Raw genomic sequence first — 18,858 nt, 5'->3', positions numbered from 1 at the left:
ATTCCCTGAAAGTGGAAGATTTGCTGGGAGATGCTGTCGGCAGATTTGCTACAGAACACTAGCCACAAAGGTGAGGGGCACATACCTCCACCAACTTTTCCTGCTAACTTCCGATCTTCTGGAACAATAAAGCCCTTCAAGTTCCTTTAAGGAAGTTAGAGAAGATTGAAGCCGGAGAGGACCTGCAGGTGCTTCTCAGCAAAGGGCTGGGGGCGCAAAACACAGAAAGGAAAAGTGGCCCGTTATCATTCATGAAATCAGCTGTGTCAGGCCCCTAGGGAGATTTCTTTCTTTCTTTCTTTCTTTCTTTCTTTCTTTCTTTCTTTCTTTCTTTCTTTCTTTCTTTCTTTCTTTCTTTCTTTCTTTCTTCTTTCTTTCTTTCTTTCTTCTTCCTTCCTTCCTTTCTTCCTTCCTTCCTTCTTCTTTCTTTTTTTGCTTTTTAGGGCCGCACCCTAGGCATATGGAAGTTCCCAGGCCAGGGGTAGAATCCGAGCTACAGTTGCCAGCCTACACCACGCTACGGCAACGCAGGATCTGAGCCTTGTCTTCGACCTACGCCACTGCTCACAGCAATGCCAGATCCCCGACCCACTAAGTGGGGCCAGGGGTCAAATCCACTTCCTCCTGGATGCTAATCAGATTCGCCACACTGGAAACTCCCTCTGGGGAGGGTTCTTGCGTGCAATGTCTGTTCCTTTGAGGGCTTCCTGAGCTGCAGGAGAGGCTGGAAGGCTACGTAGGGGCCACCTGTGCCCTGAGCCGAGCCCCGCTTCCCCATGAATTGCTTTGTCCAATCAGCCCAAGGATGCCTGGGAAGGCAGAGCCCCACCTTCTAACTAGCAGCACGGACCTCGCTGAGCCTCCTTTTCTCACCCAACAGAGGGGACTCTTAACTGTCTCGCAGGCACTGCTGAGGGTCAGCACAGAGTCGACTCCCAAAGAAAAGCCTTTCTGCCTCTCCAGCGCCTCACTTTCACAGCTCCTTCCCTGTTCCACGGCCTGGGAGGCATTTGAAACCTTCATCTCTTTAGCATGTTTCCCATTTACCGAATAAACAATTTTTTTCGTCTTTTGTTTTTTTACGGCCACACCTGCAGCATATGGAGGTTCCCAGGAGAGGGGTCGAATCAGACCTACAGCTGCCGGCCTACACCACAGCCACAGCAACGTGGGATCCTTAACCCACTGAGAGGGGCCAGGGATCGAACCCAAATCGTCATGGATGCCAGTCAGGTTCATTAACCACTGAGCCACCACGGGAACTCCGAATGCTTTGTTAAAAGTACATGAATTCTTATTTTCCATTCTTCTGATAAAAAGCAAATTTAACATTTTGTGGGGACACGTGGCCCCTGAAAGATGTGTATCTGGAAGTCACTAGTTCTTGGATTTAAAAAGTTTGTTCACCAAAGTCAGTGACTTTATAACACCTGATGTATTTGAGTCTGGGACACGGGGCCAGGCTGCCTAGCCGGGGGTCAGCTGCAAGGCGCTCTTGGACCTCTCACTCCTGGGGGAGGCAGGAAAGATGGGGCTCCTGCTCTCTGTTGAGCCCAGGCTAGTCACAGAACCACAGACACGTAATCGAGCTAGAAAGCCCTTCAAGAGTATTTCCCCCCAACTTCCTGTCCCAGAGGGTGACTCTCGGGCCCTGAGAGGTGGCACAGGTGAGCGGATGAAGAGGCTGATGAACACAAATTTCTGCAGATCCCAAGCCCCAGGACTAGCCACGCTATCTCATACTGCCTCCCTGCTTCTAGAAGTTTCCCTAGCCTGGAGTCCCTGGTTAGGAAGCAGCCCCACGGATCATCTTCTCCCTGACTCGGGGTCGCCAAAACTGACCTCACGCAGCACCAACAGTCAAAAGAAGCACAGTCGTTTCTGATGAGTCGCCAATGAGACCGTGTCTGGTTCATAACAGTGAGTGTCAGTAAATGACGAATTCACGTCCGACTCCGAAGTGAAGACAACAGCAAGGTCTCGGAGGGCTTGCGACCACCTGGGACCCTGCGGCCCTTTGTGGGAAATCCTCATTCTCACCGTGAGCCTCCTTTGACGAATTCAGCTGTTACCAACAGCCGCCTTCCTTTTGTTTGTTCTTATTCATTTGTTCGTTCATGGTTTATCGAGCACCTACGAGTGTCTGTCTCTTCTCTGCCCAGCCCACCGTCTCTGTCTACCTGGCGAGTTCTCTTCAGCCCCAGCCACGTGTCCCCTGCACCCCCTCCCCCAGGGCTGCAGGCCATTCTCCAGTCCACCTCATCACATCCTTGTATTCCATCTTGGGAGGCTCTTTTCACTCGCTGGCTTCCCCACTGGACTGTGAACGCGTGAGAGCAGAAGGCATGTCTTGCATGCTCCTTTGGGAGCCTCTGCCCTTTCCCAGGAGACTCCAGACCTTTGGGAAAGGATGCCCCACTCAGCTCCTACCTAGAAAGCCAACCTCCCTCGCCGTTCCCAGCCCCAGCCCCCAAGTCCCAGGGTGGGGCAGCTGCTGGCCATCAGCCTGGAGAAGAAACTTCCCAGTTACTTCTCCCTGGAGGCTGTCTCATACCTGCCTTGGAGACCCTGAGAGCCAGGCCTCTTTGGGGCTGAGGGAACCCATTTCTGCAACAGGGACGGGGGGTGGGGGTGGGGGGGTTTGGGCCTCTGAATCTATGAGCAGGCATTTTAGGGGGGGGAAGCTTGGGAAGTTTGAAGGCTGTGCTCCCCCTGATGTCCTCACATGGTGAACAGCCAGAGGGTGACGTGTCTAATGGAGGGAAGGCTGGAGAAATCAGCAGGAGAGTTAGGGGGCGCTTAACACAAGAGCAGTCTGAGAACAACCACCACCACCACAACAAAATCATTCTTGGGAATAAGAAAGATTATTCCAAAATTGAAAAAAGTATTAGAGGCAGTGAAAAACAGAAAAGACACCGATCTAGAACTCGGGTTTTGGCACACTTTTCTGCAAAGGGCCAGAGACTAGATGTCTTTGGCTCTTTGCAGGCCATTCAGTCGCTGTCATAACTACTCCTCTTGGCCCAGTGCAGCCTGAAGGCATCCCTAGCCACACCGGTGTGACATCCCTAGCTGAACGGATGTGACTGCGTTCCAACAAAACTCGATTTACAAAAACAGGAGGTAGGCTGGCTGGGCCCCACAATACAGGGTCCTAGAAGATGAGATGAAAAAATTACTTCGTGAAGCAGAGTAGAAAAAGAAAGAAATGGGAGTTCCCGTGTGGTTCGGCGGGTTAAGGAACCGGCATTGTCATTGCAGCAGCGCGGGTCACTGCTGTGGCTCAGGTTCCATCTCTGGCCTGGGAACTTCCACATGCTGAGAGTGTGGCTAAAAAAGTAATAAACTAAAACACATAAATGATGGATTCAAGAGATCTAACTTCTGACTAATAGGATTTCCAAAAGACATGGAAAAAGGATGGAGTTCTCGTCGTGGTGCAGTGGAAACGCATCCGACTAGGAACTATGAGGTTGTGGGTTCGACTCCTGGCCTCGCTCAGTGGGTTAAGGATCCAGGGATGCCATGAGCTGCAGTGTAGGTCGCAGATGTGGCTCGGATCTGGCGTTACTGTGGCTGTGGTCAGTATCTGTAGCTCTGATTCGACCCCTAGCCTGGGAACGTCCATATGCTGTGGGTGCAGCCCTAAAAAGCAAAAAGCAAAAAAAAAAAAAAAAAAGCTTGTCAGAAGACTGGAGGCTTTTCCCTAAGATCAAACAAGACAAGGTTATTGACTCTCACTATTGCTTTTTAAGATAGTACTGGAGGTAATTAGGCAAGGAGAAAGACATTTGATTGGAAAGGAAGAAGTAAAATGATCTCAATTTGCAGATGACATGATCTTGTGTTTAGAAAATCCTAAGTAATCCACTGAAAAACTATTAAAACTAATAAATGAGTGGACTAAAGTTGCAGGATACAAGATCCATGTTCAAAAAATCAACTGCATTTCTATACACTTGCTATGAACAATCTGAAAATGAAATTAAGAAAACAGTCCTATTTACAGTAACATCAAAAAAGAATAAAATACTTAGAGATAACTTTAACAAAAGCGTAAAGGAGTTCCCGTTGTGGCTCAGACAGCACCAAACACAGTGTCTGTGAGGATGAGGGTTCAATCCCTGGCCTCACTCAGTGGGTTAAGGATCTGGCATTACTGTAAGCTGTGGGGTAGGTCGCAGAGTCGCCTCAGATCCGGCATTGCTGAGGCTGTGGTGTGGACCTCAGCTTCAGCTCTGATTTGACCCCTAGCCTGGGAACTCCCATAGGCCTCAGGTGTGGCTGTAGAAAGAAAAAAAAAAAAAAAAGGTGAAAGACATACGTTGAAAACTACAAAATGTCATTGAAAGAAATGAAAGAAGGCCTAAATGAATGGAGAGACATCCATTCCTGGGCTGGAAGACTCAATGATACCTGGCGCTAGGCCCCGGCTTGATTTACAGAGTCGGTGCAATCCCCATGAGAAGCTCTTTTCCCAGAAATTAGCAAGTTAACCCTAAAACGCCTTTGGAAATGCAAAGGACTCAGAACAGCCAAAACAATCTTAAAAAAGAATAAAGTTGGAGGACTTGTGTTTCCTGATTTCAAATTTATTGAAATTTAGTGATCGAGCTGGTGTGGTACTGGCACAGACAGATAGATCAGCGGAACTGAACTGAGAGTTCAGAAACAAACTCTTGCATTTAGTTCGATTGACTTTTTTTTAAATTTAAACTTGTATTTATTTTTATTTTTTTAAGGGCCGCACTAGCGGCCCATGGAGGTTCCCAGGTTAGAGGTGGAAGGAATCAGAGCGGTAGCCACCAGCCCATGCCACAGCCACAGCCACGCCAGATCCAATCCGAGCAGGGCAGCTCACAGTGAGCAAGGCCTTAACCCACTGAGCAAGGCCAGGGATTGAACCTGCGTCCTCAGGGATGCTAGTCAGATTCGTTTCCACTGAGCCTCCATGGGAACTCCTTGACCGACTTTTAAGAAGGGTGCCAAGGTAACTCAGTGGAAGAAAGAATAGTCTTCAGTAAATAGTGCTGGCACAACTAGACATCCACATATAAAGGAATGAAGTCAAACCCTTTACACCAGACAAAGAAATGACTAACACGCATCAGAGTCCTAAACGTAAGAGCCAAACCTCTACAACTCATAGAAGAAAACATACGTAAATCTTCCTAATCTTCATCGCCTTCAAACCTTCATAACCTTCGAAAGCACAAGCAACCAGAGAAAAACATAAACTGGGCTTCACCAACGTTAAAAATTTTTGTTGCAAGTAATACCATCAGGGTGAAAAGACAACCCACAAGATGGGAGACAACATTTGCAAGCATATCTGAAAATAGCCTTTTATCCCAAATATATAATGAATTGCAACTCAATAATAAAAATACAAATAAGCCACTTAAAAAGTGGGCCAACGATTAGAACACATATTTCTCCCAAGAAGAGATTCAAATGGCCAATAAGCCCATGAAAAGATGCTCAGCCTCGTAAGCGATCAGGAAAGCGCACATCAAATCCGCAATGAAATACCACGTCACACCCACTGGGATGGCTCTAAACTTAAACCTTGTTCAACCTTTTGTTTGTTTGTTGGGCCATGCCCACAACATGTGGAAGGTCCCTGGCCCCAGAGCAGCGACCCAAGCCGGATCCTTAACCCACTGTCCCTCAAGAGAGCTTCATGCTTTAATTTTTAAAAAGGGAAACAAGTGACGTCGAAGATACAGAGAAATTGGAATCCTCATAATTCTGGTGGAATTGTAAAATGGTGCAAACGCCTTGGAAAACAGACTGGCCGTTCTTCAAACTGCTCCAAAGAGTTATAATATAACCCAGCAATATAACTCCTAGGAATGCACCCAAGTAAAACGAAAACCCAGATCCACATAAAAGCTTGCACACAAATGTTCACGGCAGAATTATTCGTAAGGGTCAAAAAGTGGAAACAACCCCAACGTCCACCACCTTGGGTGACATCCTTGCCGAGGACAGGATTTTAGGCCTGTGCCTCTCTTTTCTCAGAGGTCTTTAAACCTCTCGTTTCAAATGCGACTAGGAAGCCGAAGGGCCAGTCTGCTTCTCTCTTTTGCACCGGAGTATCAGTTTCCTATTACTGCCCCGCAAAGTAACCGAAACTTGATGGCTCAAAACAACACACTTGTATCCTCTTAGAGCTCTGGAGGCCAGACGTCTGACGTGGTCTCGCTGGGCTAAGATCACGGCGCTCTTTCTTGAGGCTCCAGGACAGAAGCTGTCTCCTTGCCTTTTCCAGCTTCTGGAAGTCACCCACATTCCTTGGCTCATGTCACCTTAGGAAGGGGCCACCTTCAAAGCCAGCGATTAAGGTCAGGTCTTTGTCTGCCTCTCTTTCCCCTCCTTTCCCATAATGAGGGACCCCTGCAGTTATTCGGGGCCCACCCGGATAATACATGTTTATCTCCCTATTTTGTAATTCTACCTGCAACCTTCAATCCCCTCCGCCATGCAACCGACATCCTCACGGGGCGCTGGGGCGCTGGGATCAGAACGGGGCGTTTTAGGGTGGGGTGGGAGGGCACAGCAGAAGCCTGCTTTTTTCGCCCAGGAAGCTGAAAGTTTCCTGGAATCATCCCTGTTCTCTGGAGCTCAGAAATTTCACCAGAGTGCAATGAAACGCTAAATAATCAGACAAAATATGACAAAGAAAGGTAGCTTGGAAACATAAAAAGACTCAACTTTGAGTTGTCAAAGACAACGAAATATTAAAATTAACTCATTAAATTAAAATTAACTAAATATTAAAAGACAAGTTTTAAAATGGAGCAAAGAAATCAATATTTGAACCACAAATCAGGAGTTCCTGCTGAGGCACAACGGGCTTGGTGGCGTCTCTGTAGCCCCAGGACACAGCTCCGCTCCCTGGCCGGGTGGAAGGGCTTAAAGGATCCGGTGTTGCCACAGCTGTGGTGCAGGTTGCAACTGTGGCTCGGATGTGATCCCCTGGCCCGGAGACTCCATCCGCCATGGGGTAGACCAAAAACAAACAAACAACCCGATCGCAAATTAATAAGAAATTAATGAAAATGAGTCGATGGCATAGCTATGTCTACGGGAAATAGCAATAGCAAATCTTCAATGTCTTTATTGTATAGCAAAGACTATATATAAATAAAGAGGCAATCAATTTTAAACACAACCAAATAAAGAATAAATTAGAAAACAAAACTTACTGACAGATGAAATTAAAATCTGCTTCTTCCACAAGAAATAAAATGGAAAACTCACAAAGCGCGAGAAATAAAAGGCGAGAAAATAAAAAGTACACTAGGGATGAGAAAGGCCTTATAATCGCACTGGGTACCTGAGAATAAAATCATTACAAGAGGCCACTATCGCGGTCTGATTTTGATAAATTGAAGAATCTACACAACATGGATGATTTTCCTAAAAAACAGATAGAAAAGCTGGTAACGGAAGAACTTAGGAGGAGCTGGACCCAAATCGACAGGGCGGGGGGCAGCTGGCGGCAAGCGCTGGGGGAAGCCAGTCACCTCCAGGACCTCCTCTGAGAATGGTCACACCCTGGGACTGTGCGAGGCCCGGGCGGTCCTGGCAAGGGGAGAGACAGCCCCAGACAGAGCCGCCACCACACACCGAGTGGCCTCGGGCAGGTCCCTGCCCTCGCTGGGCCTGGGTTTCCTACAAAGCTGATTCTGGCCTGCAGAGCTGGGGCCTTACTTGGAGGGGGCGGCGGCGGGCGGGGGGGGCGGTGGCTGGAGGGATGAGGGGGTGGGGAGGTGGGGGCTGCTTAGGGGACCGGGGAGGGATGAACACAGGATGAGAGCGTTTCTGGTCACCCCTCCCCGCCACCGACTGCTTCAGCCACAGCAGCTGCCTCGTCAACCCTATTATATAAAGTGGATCTTCCTGTAAGATTTTATCTGCAGGAGCTGTTGCTAAAACCAGCCACGGACAAGCCAGATGATCCTTCCACCCCCGATGTGCTCTCAGCTCTGATCTTTTCCCAGTGTTCTCTGCCAAAGGTCACGGGCTTGGGGGACTTAGAAACAACTTTAAAATTCTGAGGGTCGAGAAAGTTGTTTCTAAGTCCCCCAGTGGAGAGGGTGTGTGTGTGTGTGTGTGTGTGTGTGTGTGTGTGTGTGTGTTTTCCTTCTTGTACAGAACCGCTGCTGAATGTGGAACAGAATGTAAATTTGGTTTCCCCAAATGACCCAGAACTAGGCTAGCTTGCAGCCGCTGATGGGCGGGCAAGGCGGGCACACAGCCTCCACCCAACACGCCCGCCCGCCCGACTTTCTCCTCTGAAGGCGAGGAGAGCGTTAGAGCCTTTGGGTAAAAATAGCTTCGTGTGGCTTCCGCCAGCGAGACGCTTAGAAAAGGAAAGAGGATTCATTTACTAAAAAAGCAAACGCCTCCCAGATTGTTACCATGCTTTTGGAATTCATTTGTGCAAAAGCTAGCAGGGGGCATAAAGACATCCTTGCCCTCTAATTCGGTAATTCGATTTCTGGGTGCTCGCCTGGAAGTCAATCTAACTAAAAGGGAGGCTCGGGACGAAGCGGTTCTCGGCGCGTGGTGGGCAAGAGTGAGACGCGGGAAGCAGGAGAGGATGCTCACGCCTGAGGGCAAAGGGTTAGGAGCTGCATACAAGCCCAAAGGCTCACCTTGACCGCAGCCCCATTGCTAACCCTTCACAGGTTAGTGCATCCCCCTACCCCTCACTAATAACCTGTCTACACCAGGCCTGGTGCCAAGCGCTGGAGAAAGAAGGAACCACAGGCAGAGTTTACGCCTCAGGCAGCTGAGGGACAGAGGGGCTACAGGCAAGGAGGCTGAGTGCACCCACGCTTATGGTTCATTGCGATGAAGGAAGCGCAGTGGAGGACACATGAGAGGGGCTGGAAATCAGACGAGGCACTCAGGGAAGGCTTCCTGGACGAAGTGGCTTTTGAGCAGAGTTAGGGGGCCGAGAGAACAGGTAAGGACTGGGGAAGGCTGGGCGGTGACAGGAGCGTGCTGTGGTGTGGGGACCAAAGTTGCGAGCGGCGGGGCGGGGGTGGTGATGGAGAGAAAAGCCCAGAGCCCCTGACCAGGGCCTGTGCACAACGGGAAGCAGCTTTTCTCCAAGAGCCACTAAAGGGGTTTAAGTGGGAGGGTAAGCTATTAATTAATTCTTTTGAGGAATGCACCTGCGGCATGTGGAAGCTCCCAGGCTAGGGGTGGAATTAGAGCTGTAGCTGCCTGCCTACACCGCAGCCACAGCCACATGGGATCCAAGCTGCATCTGCGACCTACACCACAGTTCATGGCAACACCAGGTCCTTAACCCACTGAGTGAGGCCAGGGATCGAACCTGCAACCTCTAGGACACTATGTCTGGTTCTTAACCTGCTGGGCCACAAGGGGAACTCCTCTGAGAGTGAGGTATTTGGAAAGCTCAGTCTGACTGTCCCGTGGGGCAAGGCCAGCGTGGCTGCAGCCGGGCCAGAGCAGAGGCAGCTCAGAGGGGGAGACGCTGCGGACATGGGCCGTGGCTCCCGGAGTCTTGGAGATGCAGCCCAGTGGGGCAGTGGAGTGTAAATTCTGAAAACCGACCACAGGGGTTCAAGTCCCAACATACTCGCTGTGCAGCCCTGGAAAGTTAACTAACCTCTCTGAGGTTTAGTTTCTTCCAAAAAAAGGAGGATCATCGTAAAAAGAAGCCACCTCCTCAGGTGGTGAGGGTATTAAAGGAGCTAGCAGGTGTGAGGCCTAGGTAAGTGCCCTCAAGGTGGCACTGCTGGCGTTGTCACTCTTACCCGCAGCCTGTTGATATGGGCAGTGAGTCAAAACCAGGGGTGGGGGGAGATGCCCGTTGCCGGCTTGGGTGGGTGGGGCTGTACAGGGTTTGGGGAGAAGAGTGAATGCATTTGATTTGGGACATGAAACTGAGGCACAGCGGGTGAGCAGATGGACATCCGGGGACGGGCTGAGGAAACTGAGTCAGACACTCACTCAGGGAGCTCCCATTGTGGTTCATCGAAAACGAACCCGGCTTGTATCCACGAGGATGCGGGTTCGATCCCTGGCCCTGCTCAGTGGGTCAAGGATCTGGTGTTTCTGTGACCTGCGGTGTAAGTCGCAGATGAGGCGCAGAACCTGTGCTGCCGTGAGCTGTAGCGTAGGCGGGCAGCTACAGCTCTGATTCAACCCCTAGCCTGGGAACCTCCATATGCCGCACCTGTGGCCCTTAAAAAAAAAAATAATAATAATTAAAAAAAGATACAGACTCAGGGCTGAAGAGGTGACTGAGACCCAGAGAGCCCAGGAGACAGCCCCGGAGGGGCGGAGCAGGAAGAGGAGAGGGCAGAGCCCCGAGGGTTAAGGGACAGACCAGGGAGGCTTTCTTCCCACTGGGAGCCAGGTGAGCCTGTTTAAGTGCCCACGGAAGGAGTCCTCGGAAAGCGCACTGCGCGCGCAAGGGCCCTCTGTGAGCCTGGCCTGTATTCTCTTATCATTGTCATCACCTGTCATCGTCAGTGTCAGAGGCCAGAACAAAGAGCGATACTGTTAAGCACAGCAGCCTGCTGTGCAGCCGATAGGAGTTATTTATAATGAAGGTATGACGACGGGGCAAATGCTTACAAAGTCGCATGAAAAAAGCGATATAAAGCATTGTATCTGCATAAAGCAATGTGGTAACTACAGAAATACATCTAAAAATGTACCATAGGAAAAAATCCAGGAAGGAAATGCATGGAGAAATAGCAGTGCTATTTCTGGGTAGTAGTGATATGGCAGGGCTTCTTTCTGCATTTGCTATGATGAGTATGAATTAGTTTTAGCATTAAAAAGTACAGTAAACTTTATAAAAAGAAACAAGGGTGGCTGGGGCCTGTCCCTGCCAAGGTCACAGTGACCTTGAGCAATCCCGTTCTCCAAGGCTCACGTTTCTACATCTATAGAAAGACAGGGCTGACTATGGAAAACAGAATGGAGGTTCTTCAAAAAACTAAAAATGGAATTACCATATAATCTGGCAATCCCACTCCTGGGCATATATCCAGAAAAAACCCATAATTCGAAAAGATACATGCACCCCAACGTTCACTGCAGCACTATTTACAAAAGCCAGGACAGGGAAGAAACCAGTAACCACCAACAGATGAATGAATAAAGATGTGGTACATCTATTCAACGGAATATTACTCAGTCATAAAAAAGAACAAAATAATGCCATTTGCGGCAACATGAATGGACTGAAGAATTATCATACTCTGAAGTGAGTCAGAGAAAGACAAATACCATATGATGTCACTTATATGTGGAATCCAAAATACAACACAGGAGTTCCTGTCGTGGCTCAGTGGTAACGAACCCAACTAGTATCCACGAGGATGCAGGTTCCATCCCTGGCCACGAGCAGTGCCTTAAGGATCTTGTGTTGCCATGAGCTTCAGTGTAGATTGCAGACGAGGCTCAGATCTGGTGTGGCTGTGGCAAAGGCCAGCAGCTGCAGCTCTGATTCGACCCCTAGCCTGGGAACTTCCATAGGCTGCAGGTGTGGCCCTAAAAAGACCAAAAACAGAAACAAAAACCACAAATGAACTTATCTATGAAACAGAATCAGATTCACTATGACACAGGATGCATAAACAAGGTCCTTCTGCACAGCACAGGGAACTATATTCAACAGCAGGTGATAAACCATCATGGAAAAGACCATGAAAAAAAGTAACAAAAGAGCATCTCCCCACCCTTGCAGACACGTCCCAGGAAGGAAAGGCTGTGAGTGTGGTCAGACCGCCCCGGGGACCCTGGTGCTGTGCAGCCAGGAGGCCCCCCAGATGGCTGCTAGCCTTGGGTCCTTTCTCTGCCGCTCCACTCCCTGCTCAAAGGCCACCATCCTGAGTGCCCAGGCGTAAGCAGTCTCTGTCACTGCTGACCTCTCCCTGTCGCCTGCTGTCTTTCTCCGAGAGCAAGGACTGTGGTAGCCTTTGATACCCCTGGTCCTCGCACAGCGCCTGGCTCAGAGAGCAGATGGTACTTCTCGGATGGACGGATGATGGATGAACATAATGGTCCCCGCTGGACAATGCACATCAATGCATCGAAATTCTCAGAACATCCACACTAGAAGCTTGCTCACATTTAACTCACTGACTCCCACGCCCAGAGTCTATCAATACCCTGTGGAATTGAGGTTCCATGGAACACCCTTGGGGAAATACTCCCCAGAGATGACCTCTGGGCCCCCCTGCAGTCCCACCATTTTACAAGATGTTCAAATGAACGTTCCTCCTGGGGGGTCGGCCAGAGTACCCGGGGGTCGGCGGGGGGTGGGGGGGAGGTAAGGGTGTGGCTGCTCCAGATCTTTCTGTCTGGCTGTCCTGAGCCTGCTGGGGCCTCTCCCTCCTCTGCTCTGGGTAATGTTGGAGCCCGGGAGCTGCCGCAGCCGGGGAAGGAGCCGCACAGGAGTGAGCGCACCAGAACGAGGGCAAGGGCCTTGCTGAGCACCTGAGTTTCTGCAAGTGCTCTCACCTGAGCCAGATGCCAAAGACCCACAGTGATTGGAGGTGAGGGTGGAGCCACCTCAGGTGCCCCCGAGGCAAGAAACAGAGATGCCGTCTGGCTTCTCCCACGGCTAATGTCAAACCCAGATGATGAGCTGACGCTGTGGTTTCTAAACCTGCTAGCTCTGCCACCTGCCACTTCTGTGTGACTCAGAGTAAAACCAAAATAAACCCCGTGAGAACAGAACACCACGCGGCCCGGCGGTGATGATGTGGGGTGGGCAGTGTGCTGGATTGTGGCCGTCGGACCCCACGTGTGGCAGTCCTGGCTCTAAGGGTCCTCGGGGTAACCTCAAGGCTGGAGAAGCCCATTTGGCGCAAGGAAATCTTGGAAATGCCACCAACCCTTTCCCATGGCAGGGAGTCAGGCACTTCTCTAACTCAGAAGGAGGGAGAGATTGCCCTCAACAATTATACGCTGAAATGTTCTAAGCAAGTTCTTCCCCAGTGCCCCCGTTCTGCCCTTCCCTGGGGGCCAGGGTCCTCCCCTGTCTAGGGGTTTGTTCCACTGCACCCTAGGGTCTCCGGTTACCCATTGCGCATCAGTGAGGCTGGTAGCTCTAGAGGAAAAACGGGACATGGTCTAAACGAACCCGCCGGGAACAGGGGACTGGTGGAGTGGCAGAGACGAGCGGATGCACCCCCTTAGAATGTTGAGAATGTGGCCTTGACGCCCTGCCGCGCAGACACTGGGGCTGGGGGAGGGAGGGACAAATCATTTGAACTCTTGCTTTTTTTTTTTTTTTTTTTTTAGAGCTGCTAGGGGTCCAACAGGAGCTACAGCTGCAGGCCTACGCCACAGCCCCAGCATGCGGGATCCAAGCCGCATCTGTGATCTACACCCCAGCTCACAGCAACGCCAGATCCTTCACCCACTGAGCAAGGCCAGGGATCGAACCCTCATCCTCATGGATCCTGGTCGGGTTCGTTTACCGCTGAGCCAGCGAGGGAACTCCTTGCTTCTTTGTTAAATGAAGCTCCTGGATGATGGACCTTCTCCCTCAGCGTCTCCCACCATGGACCCTTCTTGTTCAACCATCAGCGTCTTGAGAGCAAAAGGGCCCAAAGCTCACGTTCGGGAAAAGCCGGTGTCCACAGGTTTCTTTACGACCGAGCCTGCCCACGCCGGGACCTGGCAGCCTGCACTCCAGTCCGCATCCTTCACGTACTGTACGAGCACGTGGTGCTTTTTCCAGCCATTGGAAACCCTCTCCTGCTGCCCCTCGGATGACGCTCTGCAGAGCACGGGTCCGACAACGCCCTCCCGGTAGCCCCCAGGTCGAAAGAACTGGGAGTTCTCCCTTGGCGCTGCGGCCAACTGGCTGCCGAGCCGCGTGGGCAAGCACCTCTGTGTTTCCGACCTCCGTCTCTCGGTCTCAGAGGACCGGCCATCCTACCGCTCAGGCCGGCCGTGCAGAGAGCGGGTGCGGACGGTGGGAACGAGGCAGCGCAGCTGCTATGGTGCCAAGGAGAAAAGCCGCGAGATCCACGAAAGCTGAGCACGTGCGGACCTGCGTGCGTGCGTGCGTGTGTACATGCATGCGCGGGTGCGTGCGTGGGTGTGTGTGTACGTGCCTGCGAGCAACGTCTCGGAGGAGGAGCCGAATCCCAGTCGTGCCGCGTTGCCAGGTGCTACCAGACCGCTGGTAGAGTTTGCAAAGGAGGTTTCCCTGAGAGACCTCTCAGCCTCCCACATCCACGTTAAGGGTGTAGAAGGGTCAGGAATTGGATTCTTAAAAAAATATTTGTAAGGAAAATGACTTTTGGGAAAAGTCGAGCTGTTGATTCCAACCCCCGTTCTCCCAAGAGGGCGGGGTGGCCGTTGCTACCCTCTCATCCCAGTCTGTTGAAGGCTTGGCGTGTGGCCCCTGGAATGTGTGGACTTAGTAGCTGCCAAATCTGTAGCGTGGAGTTCCCATTGTGGCTCAGCGGTAAGGGACTCCACTAGTAACCATGAGGATGCGGGATGGATTCCTGGCCTCGCTCAGTGGGTTAAGGATCCCGCGTTGCCGTGAACTGTGGTGTAGGCCGCAGATGTGGTTTGGATCCCGCATTGCTGTTGCAGTGATGTAGGCTGGCAGCTGCAGCTCAGATTCGCCCCTTAGCCTGGGAACTTCCATGTGCCGTGGGTGCAGCCCTAAAAAAAACCCGCCCCCGAAAAACACCCCACCAAAACGAAAGCCAAAAAACAAAACAGTGGGTGTCGAGGGTGGGACCATATGTGCGCTGCAGGTGGGGTCCTCTTTGATCCCATTCACAGGGCCACCTGCAGGGCCAGCGGGACTTCCATAGAAAGAGGACTGTGGAAGGTCTGCAGGGGCGGGGGGGGGGGGGAGCAGCGACCTGACAGAATGCCGTTTCCAGATCAGTGGGATTGACGGTGAGACTCTCAGCAATGCTGCGACTCCCCCAAGAACCTCTGGAAGCGCCCTGAGAAGGGGCAGCTGAAACACCTGCCAAGAATTTCCTTTCTCCCTCCCCACGCCCCCAGCCCAAGGTCAGACAGGATTTGACAAGTGGAGGAAGAGCGAAGGCGCGCTGTAGTTTTGGCCACCAGGTGGCGCACCCGTAGCCAGGAGGGCAGGGGAGGGAAGGTTTGCTTAAATCGCCTTTGAAGTTCTGATGATTACATTTTCATTCTTCATCTTAGGGGTGCAAGGACCTTTGATTATAAGCCAAAATAACCAAATGTGTTTTTAACTCATCACATTTTGAGCTCAGACAAAATCTGCGTTCAAGAGCTCAGCTCTCCCTTAGGCTTCCGGAGTGCAGGGTGCTCGAACCTGCATCCCACGTCCCAGCCCCAGGGAGGTCTGAGCTTGCGTCCCAGTTTTTTTTCTTTCCAGGGCCACACCTGTGGCATATGGGGGTTCCAATGCTAGGGGTTGAAAGGGAGCTGCAGCTGCCAGCCTACACCACAGCCACCAGATCTGAGCTGCCTCTGAGACCTACACCCAGCTTGCAGCAACCCTGGATCCTTAACCCACTGAGCGGGGCCAGGGATCGGATCTGCATCCTCATGGATACTAGTTGGGTTCTTGACCCCCTGGGGCACATGGGAACTCCCTGCATCCCATTTTTACTGAACCATGTGGAAGAGCGTGGAGGAGGCAAGATGGAGCCACTGGGGCCTTCTGGGAGGGATTAACCTGCCAGGAAGATTCGCCTTTAACAGGGCTTCTCCTTCCAGAAAGAACAGAGGTTTCTCAACCCCTCCTTGAGTCTGGTCCTGCTTGCATGCCAAGGTGGGAAGGATCCAAGCTGGGTGGCCCAGGAGGGGAGTGTCCTGGGGAAGCCTGAGGCCGTGTGCAGGGATGCGGCCGAGCATCCCCAGTGGGGGTGGGGGCGCAAGGGGGCAGTGAGTGGCAGAGTCTGAAGAGTGTCCTGAACTGGGGGCACATGCCGGCTTGAGCCCCTACCTGCACTCTCAGGGAAGGGGGCACGGGTGGTGGCTGTATGTCTCGGCCTTTGTGTGGCTGTACTGCATCCCCAGGCAATGAGATATGGGGCTGGTCTGACACCTGCAGGAATCTGCATCTGGACTGGGTATTGGGCAGCAGTGAGGAATCACCGTTAGGCCTGCCAGCTGTGATGATGTCACAGTGGTCCCATGAAACAAAGTGTCCTCATCAGAGCAGCAGACTGAAGTATTTCTAGGTGAAATGGCACGATGGCTCAGACATCCTTTTAAAGTGCCCCCATCCCCCCAGCCCCCCCAAACTAGGGGGACAGTGGGAACAAGATATTCAGAATGTCAATAATTTTCGAAGCTGAGTGAGAGGCTCTTTTTACTTCTGTGTATGTTTGAAATTTTGTATTAAAAAAATTGGGGGGAGTCCCTGGTGTGGTGCAGGGGGTTAATGATCTGGCTTGTCTCTGTGGAGGAGGAGGTTCAATCCCCGGCCCGGCTTAAGGATGTTGCTGCCGCTGTGGTGTAGGTCGCAGCTCTGACCTGGATTCCATCCCTGAACTGGGAACTTCCATGGGCCACAGCAGTGGCTGAAAAAGAAAAAAAACAACCTGGGAACCAGCAAGAAGAGTAGCCTAGAATGAGTTTTTACTTCGCAAGAAGTACACACTTATCGCCTCGTTTTCACAAAGAAGCCGCCGCCTCCTTGTTGACCCCCTTCTGAGGAAGCCAGAGGGTCTCAGAGGTTACTTTTTCTATGTGCTCTTCTGCTTCAAAGAGTAGATGCGGTTGGCTTGTTCTCACATCACAGAAAAATGACCTGTGAGCGCCACGTGTAATCTTTAGGCAGCGGAAGTAATCACTTGAAAAAGCTGGGGGGTGGGGGGGGTGGGGAAGATGCCCGAGTGGGTTTTCCAGGGAACCTCGGACAGCACCTCCCACCCCGCCGCCAGGGTGGCCACCCCCAGTGGAAACCACAAATGTACAGCCAGGATCCACTGAACTGCCTCCCCCACCCCGCCCCCAGCCAGCTCCAGCCAACCCTGGCAGCCCTCCCACACCTGCACCGTGACCTTGGGATCTTCCTCCACCCCAGCACGCCTGGAGCTCCTCCTGCCAGGAAGTCTTTGCACACAGGGGCTGGAAAGCCACTTGCTGCGCTGTGCAGAGCTCACCGCTGACTCCCCCCCCCCCAGCGAGCACCAAGTCAGCGTGGCGTGGCTCTGTCTTCTGCTCCAACCCAGCCCTCTGCTGGCTTCCCCCCCTCCTCGCTGCCATGACAGCACATGTCTACCTGCTCTTGAGGTCCATCTGCTGGCGTCCCCAGGGCTGGGTCAGAGGCTGTCTCCTCGCCTGGCTTGACCAGCTTCCTGCAGACTCAGCCGCACCCTGGCTTCAGCCATCAGCTTCCCGGGGGGGGCCTCACCCACAGTGGCACCCGCGCCCCTCTATCTGTTCTGTGCCTGCTCACCAGTCACCTACTCGCACTCGCACTTGGAGGTCTCAGAGGCTCCTCGCTGCAGCCTGCCCCGGGCCTAGCTCCTGATCCTTTTCTCAAACTTGCAGTGTGGCCCATCTTGGCCAACGGCACCGACATCTGCCCACAGAACACGCAGAGACCTGGACCACATCCCATATGTCACCAGGCCCGGCTGATGTCATCCCAGAAACCCCTCTCGGACAATCCATCCATCTCTCCCCTGACCCCTGGTCCACGCCATCCTCACTTTACCAAGATTAGGGTAACAGCCCCTCACCTGTCACGCTGCAGAGCCAGGGTATGAGCTGATGTGGCCACAGGCCATGGGGAGGAACAGGACTGGTCCTGCTTCTGGGGTCTCTTGATCCGGCAGAACCCAGGGGTTCCAGGCCTGTTTGCCTGAGAGGGGTGAGCAGTGGTTCATGGTCATGGCTCACTATGTCCATAAGCACCTGCAAGGCTAACGCTGGGAAATTTCACCTAAAATGTAGGCAAGCAGGAGTTACCCTTGTGGCTCAGCAGGTTAAAAACCTGACTAGTATCCATGAGGATGCAGGTTCAATCCCTGGCCTTGCTCAGTGGGTTAAGGATCTGGTGTTGCCACAGACTGTGATGTAGCTTGCCGATGTGGCTCCAATCCAGCATTTGCTGTGGCTGTGGTGTAGCCTGGCAGCTGCAGCTTCAGTTCAACCCCTAGCCCGGGAACTTACATATGTCGCAGGGGCAGCCCTAAGAAGAAACACAAATGCAGGCAATGATGATTTATCTACATACATTTTTCCATGATTGAGCTTGGGAAATAGTGGAAATATATAGAAATAAGAGCAGATCTTGTAATTTTCAGTCAATGACGGGTTCCTCTCCCTTCCCCAATCAGGATATTCCTTCAATTACTACTTCTTTTTTTTTTTCTTTTTAGGACCGCACCTGTGGCATATGGAGGTTCCTAGGCTAGGGGTCGAACTGGAGCTGCAACTGCCGGCCTATACCACAACCCTGGCAATGCAGGATCTGAGCCCCGTCTGCAACCTACACCAGAGCTCAGGGCAATGCCAGATCCTTAACCCACTGAGGGAGGCCAGGGATCGAACCTGCATCCTCATGGATGCTGGTCAGATTCGTTTCCACTGAGCCACGATGGGAACTCTATTACTTTGAAAAGGATGCTTTTTGCCAATATTTACATAACCAAGTAAACTAAGAAGTGGGTATGGTAATTAAGCTGAGTTCATCATAGTTATCTAATCTGATGCTTCCACACCATATGCAAACTACAGTTTTATCTGCAAACGACCCAGGTGAGAAAAAACAATCTGGATATGAAACAGAATATAGTGTGAATCACATCTAATTTCAAATCTTTTAATTGATATACTTTCATGATTATAGGTCAATAAGAATATATAGATAGG

The sequence above is a fragment of the Phacochoerus africanus genome, chromosome 9, assembly GCF_016906955.1.
Source record: "Phacochoerus africanus isolate WHEZ1 chromosome 9, ROS_Pafr_v1, whole genome shotgun sequence".
Taxonomy (NCBI): domain Eukaryota; kingdom Metazoa; phylum Chordata; class Mammalia; order Artiodactyla; family Suidae; genus Phacochoerus; species Phacochoerus africanus.
Note: the sequence above shows the minus strand (reverse complement) of the source record.